Consider the following 11,190-nt stretch of genomic DNA (forward strand, 5'->3'; position numbering starts at 1 on the left):
CTCAAACTCTATAAACCTAAACCCTCTTTCTCTATCTACACTGACACTCTTTCTCTATCTTCACACACACCTCAAACTCTATAACTCTAAACTCTTTTTCTCTGTCTACACACACACTCTTTCTCTATCCACACACACATATTCACACACAAACTCTATAACCCTAAACTCTCTTTCTCTGTCTACACACACACACCTCAAACTCTATAAACCTAAACCCTCTTTCTCTATCTACACTGACACTCTTTCTCTATCTTCACACACACCTCAAACTCTATAACTCTAAACTCTTTTTCTCTGTCTACACACACACTCTTTCTCTATCCACACACACATATTCACACACAAACTCTATAACCCTAAACTCTCTTTCTCTGTCTACACACACACACCTCAAACTCTATAACCCGAAGCCAGTGAGCTCCCAAAAGGCCTCATGCTAGGTAGGGATGGGAATATACATATAAGGATCACATCCCTGGGCGATGTGGGATGTCACAATCCACCCCCCCTTAGGGGCCCGACGTCCTCGTCGGCACATTTCCGGCCAGGGATTGGCTCTGATACCAATTTGTCACATCCCGGCCTGGGGCGGATCACTTCCCGGGCCCGCTCCACCACCGTAGCACGATATTGTCCGCTTTGGGCTTACCATTCCCTCACGGTTTTGTTTTTGGGAACTCACGAGCAACTTCCCAGTGGGTCACCCATCATGGGATTGCTCTAGCCCCCTTTTTGCTTAACTTCGGAGTTCCTACGGAACCCGAAGCTAGTGAGCTCTCAAAAGGCCTCGTGCTAGGTAGGGATGGGAATATACATATAAGGATCACATCCCTGGGCGATGTGGGATGTCACACTTTCTCTGTCCCCACACACACACACATACACACACACAGATATATATATATATATATATATATATATCTCTTATATTGCATGGCTTCCTCATGAAATGCATAGCCAATGCACTAGTGTTTGAAAAATAAGAAATCTATGTCCCTATTTATAGTAGAAAGGGTTGCTCCAATTAGCTTTTCATTGGTTGACATTGAGGCAAAGAAAGTCTGCATGCAAGTGGTGTCAATTGCATGATAAAACCATTGACACAGAACTTGCCACCTCTAGCTGCAAGCCTGCCTACAAGCAGCTCAAATACTTGGTTTAAAATCACTATAGATGCTCGTAGAACTACCTAATGCCATGTCCAACCAATAGCTTCCGATAGCCATCCTTGTATGCCAATCCAAAGCCACCTCCAGCTTTGTTGTCAGCTCAATGACACCTAGGCAATTGAATGGTACAAAAAATACTCACTACGCACCTAGGGTTCATCCTAGTAAAAATAATATTCACTAACGTACACTAAAAAAATGGGATCTCGTAGTAGGTTACAGGTCCTGCACGCGTTTCCGCCACGCGCCACCGCAGTGGTGTTACGTGCCAAGAAATACGCGCTGCTGTGGGCCACTGTCTCTAGTGAACGCGCAGTCGTACTCACTGCTGCTGTTCGGTGAGGATTTAACAAAGATAACAGAATATAATTCCATTTGCGTTAACGGATTTCCCGCATTAAATTTAATGGCAATCATCACCGGTCCTTATCTACCCTTGTTGGAGTCGCGTCGGGAAACTACAGAGAGTTTCTTAAAAGGTTGCAGAACCCAAATCAATAAAAAAAATCATGAATTTTATCATCAAATTCAAACAAAATAACAAGTAGGGCCTCAAGAACTCATCCAAAATTAAATTAGGATCATATGAGTTCGAATCCACCGCGGATTCGACTGGGTTAGCTCCCCCACACTTAGCTTTTGCTAGTCCTTGAGCAAAACAAAACAAACAAAACTAACAAAACAATATCTAGATCTTCCAACATTTACCTCAGGGATTTCCAATGAACATGACACATTAAAGAACACTACTCCCACAAATTTTAGCTCTCTTTACACTTGAGTAAACACTTAACCGTAGTTACCACTTACTAGCTCACATTTAATCAATTAAAACAACATTTTGAATGTAGTAACATGCCTTAGAGAATTCCCTCAATTCCTCACTAGATATACTCTCTATTTTCACACAGATTTTCTAACTACACACCCTACACTAGGTATATGTGAGCAGATTGATGTAAACATGTAGACTAACACTCACATATGTTATAACAAAGAAAGCATTTTCTAGAATTATTAATATGACATGTATATGATCTCATGAATGGAATGCTACTACTTAGAACAAGAACCAGTGATTCCATATGCTCATACCAACTTCAAACTCCACATATTGAACACATAACATCAAGATAGAAGTCTAAGGGTTGCAATGAGGCTAAGGTATTGGCTAACAAAGAAACGTAAAGGATAAACAAAGGTTCTTAAAGCAATAGCAAGCAAAATAATGGAATCAAACCTTAGAATTCACTTTTGATGGCAGAAATCAACTTTTAAACACAAAGGGAAAGTTCATGAAACACTTAGGGTCAAATTCAAACTTTTAGACCCTTTCTTCAACAACCAATACTTGTGAGTTCTTTCTCACTTATTTCTCAACTCTTTTTCTTTCTTTTCAAAACTTTTCTCTTTTCTTTTTCTTTTCCCACGAATTTTTTTTCTTTATTATTTTTTTAACAAACACACATACTTTGAAAATCCTTCACCCACACTTGTTTTTCTGCATAATCAAAAGGAATTCCCTCTAAGTTATGCTTCACTATTCTTTAAGAACAAGGGTATGGATAGTCCTATTCTAGGCCAGGTAAAGATAATGTGGCTAACAAAGAAAATAGGCTAGGCTAAATAGGCTCAAAAGGGTTAATCCTACAATACATATGCAAAAGGGTTAGGCTTTTTGGCTTTGGTTTAACTAAACAACTTCATCTTATTGTATGTTATGCAATCAATATCATGCTTTGAATGAAATGGGCATGAGTTCTAGTATTTGGAACTATAATTATGAAAATGCATTCTAAGTAGCAACCAAGCAAAGAATAATGAGATCATGCAGTGACTTTAGAAAACAATAATCCACAAATTTATAACTCTCCAAAGAACGTTTTAGGCTCAAGTGTCTCAGGGATGTAGCGTTAGTTTGAGTTCCTTCCTTCAAGCATGTTACAAAAACTGATTTTTTTCCTTTGTGATTACATGTGAATTCATAAACAACAACTATAACCAAGCATAAACCAAAGAATAAATCAAACTTCTATCCATGTTTGTAACTTTCTTTAACAGTCATGTAATTAAAAACCAAATACTCATCATTGTGTTGGAAGGTACCCTAAGACACAAACAAACACACAAAAACAACTCTAAAACAACTCTTTTTGGGTTTTTCAAAACTATTTTCAATATTTTCGTATTTTTTTATCAAAATATATTAAAACACTTCAAAACACACTAAAAACACTTAAAAACAGTGAGAAACAACATTAGAAGTGATAGGTGATAAAATCCCATGAAAATCATGCAAAAATAGCTTGTTTACCCCCCCCCCCCCAACACTTAAATCAAACATTGTCCTCAATGTTTTAAAGAAAGACTCACACTCAAACAAGCAAACAACACAACAAACAAACACAGCTATCATGGCAAAGTAAAAGCAATAAAGAGTAGGGTTTAGGAACGCAAATCTGGTTGTGGATTGTTGGGATGCATAGGTCTTCTTTATTCAAATGCATGGGTTGCCTCCCAAGAAGCGCTTGCTTTAATGTCTTCCAGCCAGACGATACCTCTCTTTAAACTTCATTGGAGCCCACGACGATGGATCTTTGAATGGAAGGTGATACTTGAAATGATTCGGTAATGGTTTAAATTCAAGATTGGGTGACTGAATCATCAACAACCTGTTAGTAGAAAACGAAATTGAAATTGGAGGAGGTGGCTTACCTATGTGCTCCAACAAGAACTCAAGGATAAACTCCACTTCTTTGAATGTTTCAAGAACTTTGCACTTGGCCAGACTTGGTGTGAGAATTGTTCTTTGTCCTGTGTCATAAAATTTAACTTCTTTGGGGTTGTTTGCCTCAAGAATCTCCTTTTTGATAAATTCTTGATATTCCCTACTTTGCACCTTTGGAAGGTCTTCCAAGATGTCCTTTTCACTTTCTTCTTCCTTGGAATTCATGAACCTGCAAGGAATAGGGACATTTGGTGGAATGGGGTTACAAAGAATTGAATTTGGAACAACCTTACCTGAATTGGATGGCGTAGGAGCAATAGGTGCCTGCAGCAAAGGTGTTTCCACCCTTGCCGTGGGTTGGGTGTGTTCCTCTTCCTCAAATTGCAATCTTTCATCTTCCTTTTGATTTGATTTTGATGGTTGAGGGTTTGGTCCAACCTCCTTGCCACTTCTCAAGATGATTTCCTTGGCAGTTTCAAATCCTCTTTTCGGATTTGCAATGGTTGAATTAGGGAGTTTGCCTTGGTCTCGAAATTGTCCTACGAACTCCGCTATCTGCCCAATTTGCTTTTCCTAGTGGTCCACCCTTTTGTCTTGATTTTGTATTGCTTTGTTTTGATTTTCTTGCCCCTGAGACAAATTGGTGAGTAACTTAATAAGTGTATCATTATACAAAGACGTACCAAAATTTGTTTGGGCAGGTTGTGGTGGCTGCATAGGTGTTGTATAGAACTCCTCATATGGCTGCCAATATTCTCCTCGTTGAGCCTCCTTGGCTTGATTTTGTGAGCCCTGCACCAAAGAAATTAATTCGTTAAGAATTTGATTATAATCTATTGACAAACCTGAGTTTGGTTGGGCATATTGTATATGAGGTTGTGGTGGCTGCGCAGGTCTTGAATAGAACTTCTTATATGGCTGCCAATATCCTTCTTGTTGAACATGTTGAGGTTCCCACCACATAAAGTTTGAATGATCACTCCAATCTGAATTGTAAGTGTTGGAAAACACATCGTTCCTTGATTGATTATGATCTTGATAACCCCAGGTATTGATATTATCCCAACCTCCATTCTTAATTAATTGAGGATGTTGATTAGTTTGATATTCTTGCCTAGAGGACACACCAAATGTACCAACTCTTTGCGTTTGGGACCTTTCCATGAGCTGTGACAAAAGAGAAGCATTATCAAGTGCCATGTCGTGCTTCTCTAGTACCTAACATCAACAAAACAAGACAAAACACAAATCAGAAACTAAAGTTAAAATACATTAACAGAAACAAAAGGGAACAACAGGGGATTAGCAAAGTTGCTAATCCTCGGCAACGGCGCCAAAAATTTGATGTGATAAATAATAGCACTCAAATTAAACCCTCTTATTGACAATTGTAGTAAAGATGTAAGTAGGGATCGTTCTAGGCCGGGGATTAGGAGGGATTGCTAATCTAATAAAAACTGACTCAAAAATACAAAAATATGCTTAAAAACACTTAAACAAACTCAAAGACTCTTAACTATACTTATATGACTCAAAACAAATTGAAAAAACTCAAAACAACACAAAACAATCAAATAGACTCAAACTAGACTCTAGGACTTAATTTGCACGAAAATAGAATTAGTTTTGACTCAAAACACTAAAAAACACAAAATAACTCAGATTCTAACCTAATTGACACTTAAAACAAAGGGGGGTTTTGGTTTTGACGAATTTCAACTAAAACAAGACAGAAACTAAACTAGACAAAGTTTTGAACGAATTGGGGAAACTATGGGTGATAAGCTAGCTAGAGGGTCCTTCTCCACACATGACACACTTGCATACAAATTGATTTCCAGTTTCTTTTCCAATAAACCATGAACCTCAATACCCCAGATTAATCGTGACATCACTAGTTAACCCTCAGATTTTCCTTTAGTTATTGGATTGGATGACATCATTCGACAACCCAAAGCATTCTTCAAAAGTTCCCTACATGACATCATAATAGAGATACAATCAAAGATCATTACGTTCTATGAAAATCATAAGTATTGACAAAGCATTCATAACTATGACATCATGATACTCATGCTAGGAATTTAACTTAACATGATTGTGAAAACAATCTTAACTACTTGTGAATATAAGTTTGTAAAGATTATGTGAAACTCCCTTATATTCTAGCATCAAATTCATGCATGCAAACTAAGTATGCATCCTTAATCAACATACAAGAATAAGTTCTCAATCAAACAGTTAAGTAAATTGCATTCAAAATTTATGAAATGACAACTGGAATTAATCAATTCATTTCACAAATAAATTAAACATTAAAACTAAGATAGTGGTGCGAGAATTATACGCGCACAAATTAAACCCTCTTTTTGTCAATTGTAGTATAAGTATAAGTAGGGATCGTTCTGGACCGGGGATTAGGAGGGATTGTTAATCACTTGGATTTGACTCAAAAACGTAAAATAACAATATGAAACACTATACTAGACTCAAAGAATGCAAAACTAAACTTTAAAACACTAAGACAAACCAAAAGACTCAAGACAACACAAACACACTCAAATCTGCCTAAAAACCACTTTCTGGGCAGATTTGAGCACAACACAAATTTGGACGAAATTAAGTAATAACTTGACTCAAGAACGTAAAAACACAATATAAAACACTAAACTAACTCAAAGAATGTAAAACTAAACACTTAAAACATTAAAACAAACCAAAAGACTCAAACATCACCCAAAACACTCAAAACTGCCTTAAAATCACTTTCTGGGCAGTTTTGAGCACTTTGGTGAATTTGGACGAATTTGTGTAACAAAATGAATCAAAACACTTATAAACATAAACTAAGACACTTTTTAACTAAATTAGACAATAAAGTAAAGGGGGATTTAGGTTTTGACGAAATCTAACTAAATGGACAGATTGCAATTAAAACATAATGTAAATATGAATATGATGAAAGTATGGATGAATGCTAGCTAAGGGGTTCATCTCCACACATGTTACACTTGCATAATAAAATGATTTCCAATTGCATTTCAATAAACCATAAATTCTCAACACCCCAAGTTAACCGTGATGCACTAATTAACCTTCAAATCTTCCTAACGTTATTGAATTGGATGGGTTAGCGCATACAACAATTCAAAACATTCCCCACAAGTCCCCTACATGATTGCATAATAGAGATACAAGCAAGAATCATTACGCTCTATGAAAATTATAAGTGTTGACGAGGCATTCGTTACTATGGAATACGCATGAAACTTATGCCAAGAATTCGTTTAACGCGATTGTTTATAAGCAACCTCCACTACTTGTGAATATAAGTTCGTAACTATTAGGTGAAACTCACTTATATTCTAGCGTCATATTCATGCATGAAAATTAAGCGTGCACTCTCAATAAACATACATAAATAAGTTATCAATCAAACGGTTAAACAAATTGAATCCACAACTTATGAAACGCAATTAGAAGTAATCAAATCAAAATGCAAGCATAAACATATATTTCGAATTACCCCCTAACCAAGGGGGGTTTAGTTCCTCATAACTTTGAAATCAAAGAAACACCTAAACATTCCAACAACTCAAACTTGAATTGTATGAACGTTTAGGCACTCTTCTCTTCCATTCCTCATACGTACAAAACAAAGAGAATTGAATTTAAACATTGAAATCAAAGAAACACCTAAACATTCCAACAACTCAAACTTGAATTGTATGAACGTTTAGGCACTCTTCTCTTCCTCGTTGTTGTAGCACAAGGTCTAAGGTGAGGTTTGGTGGTGTGAATGGTTTGGGGAGTGGTGTACATGGAAGGATGGTGTTTGGATTGTAAGGGAGAGGCACGGCAAGGGTGGTTTGATGGTCTACATTCTGAATATGGAAGAATGTATATGAATTGAGGTGTGTATGGAAGAGTGTATTTCTGGAATGGATGAGTGAATTGTGTTGTGAATGGAATGGTTTAATTGTGGCTGCAATGGATGCTTATTTATAGGTGAAATGGGGGGAACATGACAGCTAGGAGGGAATGTGGCTGCATGTTTGAATGATTAAAGGATGCATGTGGGTTGGAAATGCATGTGCAATGAATATGTGGGTGCATGTGCAAGGGGACAATCTGGAAATGAAAAGGGAAATGCATGTGGCTTAAAGATGAGTGAATGATTATGGGTGCATGTGGATGAATGTGCATGTGCAAGGTTGTTGTTGTGATAAGTGATAAGTGTATGATATGATAAGTGAATGATATGATAAGTGAATGATAAGATAAGTGGTGATAAGATAAGTGGTGAATGATAAGTGGATGATATGATAAGTGGATGATAAGATAAGTGGTGAATGATAAGTGGATGATATGATAAGTGGTGATAAGATAAGTGGATGATATGATAAGTAATGGGAGCATGTGAGGGAATGAATAATGAATGCATGTGTATGGTTTTGGGAGAAAGGTGGAGATGCACAGCATAAGGGATTTGGAAAGGTTTAAATGTCCTAAAACTAAAGGGAACAAGGTTCCAACACTTTGGTCTTCAATTAGGTCTTCAATTTCGTCCAACACTTTGGCGCCAAGCATAAGCTATCCATCCTTAGCCCAAAAGTGCTCCAAAAGTCTCCAAAATGCATCTTTTTGCTCCTTTAGCCCTTTGGACCTACAAACACACGAAAATAGCTTAAAGTACTAAAATAACTAAAGAAACATAACGTAAATGCACGAGAACAAGCCATTTAAGTCGCATGAATATGCTCCTATCAGATAGATTACACCTAGAAACGCTCCAACAATCCAAGCTTAAATGGACAAAACGTCCAAGGCTTCTCCTCTCTTCTTTCTTCCTTGCTAGGCTGCGGCACAAGGTGTGGAATGGCTGAAAATTGGATTGTGGTGTATTATGGATGATTGGTGCGGCTTGTGGTGGATGGTGGAGTGAATGGATAGGTTTGATAATGGTGAAAGATGGATTTTGATGTCTAGAATCCCTAATATGTGCGGCAGATTATGTATATATAGAGGGAGAAAGGTTAATGCATTAATTAATTAATTTGGGAAGGTTTTAAGACTCCAAATCCTCCAAGAAAAGGGTAACAAATTAGAATCCTAAGAGAGAAAAGAAAGGGAAGTTGCAGCATGGACAGAAAATAGGAAATAAGAAAGGGAAGTGTGATTCCTTGCACAACAAGGAAGGGAAAAAGGAAAGGGAAGTGCGGCAACCTTCTTTGGCTGGGATTAATGCTTCTAAAACTTATATTTAAGTGTCCCAAATCAATTAGGAACCCTCCTTGCAGCTGGGAATTAAGTAGGAAAAGATTAGGATTGACTAAGTCAAAACAAGGAAGTTTAACTCATGTTTCCGTCTTTGTGATTGATTCCTTTTCTTCCAAGTCTTGAATTAATTTCTTCCATCTCCTTAGCAGATTCCTAGCCTCCTTTGGACTTCAATTTCATCCATCCATCTTGCTCCAAGCATATGCTATCCAACCCAAACCCAAAACTGCTCCAAAATGCACCAAAATGTACTTTCTTGCCACTTTAGTCAATTGGACCTACAAACACCCGAAAATAGCTTAAAATACTAAAATAACTATGAACTAACAATATAAATGTAAGAAAACAAGTTAACTAAGTCCCCTAAATATGCTCCTATCATTAGCTCAGTGTTGCTTGCCGCACTCTAGAAACGAGAAGCAAACTGCATGCATGTCAAATCTTAATGATCTTCTAAAAGGAGCATATTTATGCGACTTTGTTAGGTTGTTTCTTTGCATTTAGTGAGTTAGTTTCTATTTATTATAGAGATTTAAGCTATTTTCGTGTGTTTGTAGGTCCAATCGGCAAAGGTGACAAGAAATGGCAATTTGGAGCAGTTTTGGACTTGGAATGGATAACATAAGTATGGAGCAATATGGATGGACGTTTTTGGTGACAAATGATGACACACCCCAACCCAGAAAGTCCACTTGGACCCTGAATCGAGCTGTGCTGGCCGACACCTGGAAGGTGACGAAGCCATAAAATGTGATAGTGTACAAAAAGTGAATAAATTTGAATCTAAAAGTGTCTAAGTACCAGAGTGTGCTACGAGTGGGAGCGAACCCATTTCACACGCGATGTCAGAGCATAAGTAAGGTACAGTAGTATGGGTAAGAATCATACCCTAAAAAAAATCCATCAATACTAAGATTCGCCACAGATTCTTGTCGATACAAACTCAGCAGCTAAAACCTGAAGGGCACCAAATAGAAGGTGTGAGTAAGCAATAAAAACAAGCTTACCAAAGTTATTACCTCTCTAAAAGTAATGCCCCTAAATGTAAAACTCGTATCGTTTTCCATAAGACAGTACAACATATATACATATATCCAAACCATACTCAGAAATGACCAAAACCACGGTTTGCCATTAACTCCACCATACATTAATAAGTAGGCCAAATGAACTAAATCAATACAAAGTAATATATCAGTCAGAGTCATCTAAAATGACATGTACAACTTATCCATATCTCATCAATCCTGGCTAGCATATAAGTCGGAGTCACCTCTAGTGACCTGTACGACTTATCCATATCTCATCAATCCTGGCTAGCATATAAGTCGGAGTCACCTATAGTGACCTGTACGACTTACCCATATCTCATCAATCCTGGCTAGCATATAAGTCGGAGTCACCTCTAGTGACCTGTACGACTTATCCATATCTCATCAATCCTGGCTAGCGTATAAGTCGGAGTCACCTCTAGTGACCTGTACGACTTATCCATATCTCATCAATCCTGGCTAGCGTATAGCTCAATAAGTATACCTGCACACGAGTCGGAACCACCTAAAGTGGTCTGTACGACAGGACTGGGTGTAAATGAGTGCTACGATCACGTGAAGACTGGGCGAATAATCGCGGGTCACCTACGAGTCGGAACCACCTAATGTGGTCTGTACGACAGGCCTGTGCACCTAGCTTGGATCCAAGCTGAGCATGTGGTGCGGGAGGTGAACATCACGTGAAGGACTGTGCCCTGGCCACGGGCGGGAGCACTAACACCGGGGTGCAGGTTTATGAGCTCTCAATGCATCTCAATATAACATGTGCAACTCATGGCAACCAGTACGACAGTATCGAAGTTGCCTAACACATAATTGTAGTCATGCTATAACGTAATCGATTCAACTAGTACCATAAACTCACCTGAACTTACCTGGGTGTCCTGAGTTCACCTTTGCACTTGAAAGCATTCCCAATAATTATATGCAAGTAATATACATATTGATATACTATGAT

General features: G+C 37.9%; 1 pseudogene; it reads right to left on the reverse strand.

The window, feature by feature from the left end:
• Positions 1-1,080: 1,080 nt before the first annotated feature.
• LOC148696355 (uncharacterized) lies at positions 1,081-9,614 on the reverse strand (annotated as a pseudogene).
• Between the last annotated feature and the right edge of the window lie 1,576 nt (positions 9,615-11,190).

The sequence above is a fragment of the Pyrus communis genome, chromosome 6 (genome assembly GCF_041283825.1).
Source record: "Pyrus communis isolate YQ-2024b chromosome 6, ASM4128382v1, whole genome shotgun sequence".
Taxonomy (NCBI): Eukaryota; Viridiplantae; Streptophyta; class Magnoliopsida; order Rosales; family Rosaceae; genus Pyrus; species Pyrus communis.